The following is a 4,404-nucleotide window of genomic DNA, read 5'->3' as shown; positions in this document are numbered from 1 at the left end:
TGCGTTCATCGTCTTCGGTGCTCATATGACCATTACGAAATTTTGCAAACCACTTACGAATTGTTGCTTCGCCCGGTGCAGAGTCTGGATAACACTCATCAAGCCATTTTTTGGTATCGGCGGCACTTTTTTTCATCATAAAGTAGTGTTTCATCAACACACCAAATTCCTGTTTTTCCATTTTTTTCACAATAACAAAAGTAGCTTCACTCAAAATGCAATATCTCACAAACTAATAATCAGACAGCTGTCAAATTTATACACGTATCTTTTGAAGGTTGGTACTACCTGAAAATGGTATGGATTTAATTCTAGTGGCGCCCTCTCATAGAAACGATACGAACTTTTCAGCCGATCTGTTACTTCCAACGAACATTTTTTAACATCAGTTGGTGTTGATCAACAGCGGAGTAGCAACACACGAGCGGTCTCTAAAGCTTGATTCTAAAGGCTAAAATTTCAATTTGCAATATTTATTTTGATTAATTGAAATTTCATTAAAATTCTTTTCGGGTCAACATGCTTTGAGTCGGAATATTTGGAATTTTGCCGCTATGTTTGGTAGGACATTCTGCATCTTGTTCAGGTTTGAGCACAAGCATTCCAGAATGCTAAACTGGTTTTACTCAAAATAGGATGCCACCCAGTTCTCACTATCGATATCCTGAACTGATATATACTGTTAACATTTTAATTATGTAAATAGAAGCTCATATGCATCATTCAGACCCAACCATGCGAGAGCCACGTGTCTGGCACTATAATACCGAAAAACATTGGCTTAAAAATTTACCGTTGACCTTCCGGTGATCATGCCCGATAGTCGCACGCACACAAAAATTCATCATGCGAAGGGCCAACCTGCATCTGGTGTCATATCATATTCAATACATGATGTGATATGACGAAAGGGAAGATCAGTAACAACCCCCTACATGCGTAACAACTCTCCAAATAGTTCGGTAAGAGATGACTACGTTAAGACAAATCAACATTTATTTGCCATATGAAGAAATGGGCATGCCAAGGAATCATGAAAAATATAATCAAAATTCATTGGTAGAAGCTTTTTAACTTCACTCTTAAATATAGTTGGTGTGTAGGTATTTATGATTCCACACACTGTTCAATGTATTTTTCTATCATGTCAACCTTAAATTAGGTTCTAGTCGTTATATACAAGTATGCTGAAAACCTATAGCGTTGCACTATCGCCGTAGATAATCGTTATAGTAAACAGATAATTACTTGTCCTCGTGGTACCAGAGTGCACAATGGACAAAAATGATTCAAAACCAAAACAGAGTCCTTTAACTAGAGGTAGAAACGAGTCGTATATCTATCATTAAGATGAGAGGTATATTGAAGGCAGAGAGACATGATTTTTTATATTGAAGAAGTCGACCGAAACAATGACTGGTTACTGACAACACAGAACACATTTTATTATAATTCAAATTACTCTAAATCGTGCGATATACGAATTCATATACAAATGAAATCAACTTATTACGTACAAATATATAAATCGGTAATTATTAGTTTGAAATTAAAACGAATTAGTTTTAGTATTCCGAAGTAGCGGACTTTTGGTTGATTTCGAGCTGAAATTTCCCACTGTGCAGTATTAGTAATTACAACTAATGAAAGTCATTTCTGATAATCTTTTCTGCCCTTATCGCATAGATAGCCTGTGAATTCCTGAAGGCCAAGTATTCTATATAATTTAACTCAATTGATCAAGATCAGAAAATGTATTTCTGTGGTATGTATGTTATTGATGAAAATGTATCATAAAGAGTGCTTGTTATTATCTTAGAGATAGCTAGACCGATTTTAACACACTTAAATTCAAATAAAAAAGCATGCATTTTACATTTGCACCATGAGTTAAAAATGTTCAACTTATCGCATTACTTTCCAGGTCTTTACCTCATTATTCCCTGATACATTATTGAGTTTTTAGAATCAATTTTGATAAACCTAGGTCAAATCAATGAGTAAATATATTCATCGCTGTGGAATGTTATTCACATATGAATTCAGAATTCCGAGTCAATGAGCGCGTTTAGTTAAAAATATGCTATAAATCTTTGAGACTCGCAACGTAAAATAACGACAGAATCAATAAACATATGTAGAAGATAAGAATCTTGCATACCACTAGTCATATAAGAAAGAGAGAGGCATTGATTGATATATACTTCCTGATTAATCATACAATACGTATTTATTTATTTTCTCTTCATAATAACATCAATATATTTTTACCTTTTTTTATATATATAAAAAATAGGTATAGAATTCGCTCAAACTTTCGAATAATTTTCCGAGGCCCGGAGGGCCGAATGTCATATACCAATCGATTCAGCTCGACGAACTGAGCAAATGTCTGTGTGTGTGTGTGTATGTGTGTGTGTCTGTATGTGTGTTGTCAACTAAGAGGTCGAGATCTCAGAGATGGCTGGACCGATTTTGATCAAACTAGTCGCAAATGAAAGGTCTCCCCGTCACCCAGAACGCTATTGAATGGTTTTGAGATCGGATGTTTACTTTTTGAGTTATACGTAGTTTTATGTCAAAATTTTCAGTTTTTTGACAGTATCTGTCACATTTGACCTTGAAAACAGAATATGTTTCCAGACTTAGATTTCGCTCGGTAATACCTATCCAACAAGCCATAGATTGTTAAAATCCGTCCATTTTTAACGGAGATATCGATATTTTTGTGTAAGCCTTATTCCAGTAGAAGGAATTTTGAGCGCTGTATGAAAAAGCAATGCTTGGGAGCAACATGAAACACGATTTTTTATACTGTTACATATAATTGTTTCTAAGTACCAAAAAGACTGTGTACAGCATCCTTTTTTATGACAATTTGCCTCGGACCAATTTTAGCACGGTTCATTTGTGGCAACATAATCTTTCGAATATGGCATATGTAAACCAGATGATACCAGCATTATCGAGTTGGAAGTAATACCATAATTATATTGATTTAAACTATTTACAGCAATAAATGCTGAAAGAACATGACTTCCATATACCATACGACTCAGTTCGTCGAGATCAGCAAATGCGTGTGTGACAAATAATTTCACTCAATTTTCTCGGAGATGGTTAAACCGTTTTCTACAAACTCAGATTCATATGAAAAGTCGTATACTCCCAAACAAGGTTCCTGAATTACGTTTGGGTCCGATTTCTGATTGCGGAACCACAGGATGATATGTGAAACGAAATTAAAATAATGCAATTAATTTTTCTCGTAGATGACTGAACCGATCTAAGATTCAAATGAAATCTAAGAATCATCTATGATTCAAATGAGAGGTCTTAAAATCCTATAAAACCTCTTACTTTTTAGTCAGATCCGACTTCTGGTTTAGAAAATGCAGGGTGATTAGTATAAAAATGTCCATTTCACATAAATTAATCAGGTTTATCGGGTTTGCAGATTTGGATAGTCGATTACCAAATAAATATATTTCAGTTTGAGCGGTATTCGTTTTTGGATTCGGAATGTACCCCCAAATTTTAATTCGCACTACAATTTCTCAAAGATGTCTACACACTGCTCAGGTGAATTTAACTGATTTCGGCTACAACGATTTTAGAATTCCGGTTCCAGTATCGAATCGATTCTCAAAGCTCAATCATTTTCTCAAAAAAGACCTAATCGAACTTCAAAAACAAATATTACAGGACTTAAGGTACCATACAAAATTGGTGAATTTTATCCGATTCTGGAATTACAGATGATGTTTATAAATTTCATGTAAATTGTTTGGCGTAATAATTTATGGCCATTCGAATCATTTTGGGCTATGCTAATTCCTGAATACCGGCTCTGGAAGTACCATAAATAATGACGAAAAACTCTAAAGTGGAACTTACTTCGACAACTCATGGAATGTTCAATCGATTGTCGCACGCTAAGATTGAAATTCGATATGTTTTGCAGTTTCGGCATTACAGGGTAATGAGTGATTAAAATCTCAATTTGCCGTTTAAAACGACGATAATTAAAATAATGTCATGAGAACTAAAACACCCAAGAATATCCATGCAAGAAACACATGCGTATTGATAAAAAAAGGTATCATCTCACTGCTAGGTGGATTAATCACGTTTTTCTTAATCAAGTTGGTATAAATGGAAGAGAGCATCAGAGCATAATACAAATTGAAGACTAGACGAGGGAACGCGGATAGTCCTCCCGAGTTACTTTAAGGATTTTGTTTCCTTCTGAAGATACGAGTTTAACGCGCTTTTCTGAAATGACCCATTAAGTGAGTTGAAGCACGTATGAGTTTTCATTTTTGGCTGGATATTATTGTTGGAGCTCCGGTTCCGGAATTACAGAGTGATATGCTCCAAAAATGAAAATAATATAACTCAATT

The sequence above is a fragment of the Malaya genurostris genome, chromosome 2, assembly GCF_030247185.1.
Source record: "Malaya genurostris strain Urasoe2022 chromosome 2, Malgen_1.1, whole genome shotgun sequence".
Lineage (NCBI taxonomy): Eukaryota > Metazoa > Arthropoda > Insecta > Diptera > Culicidae > Malaya > Malaya genurostris.
The sequence above is the reverse complement of the archived record's forward strand: the minus strand, read 5'-3'. Positions refer to the sequence as shown.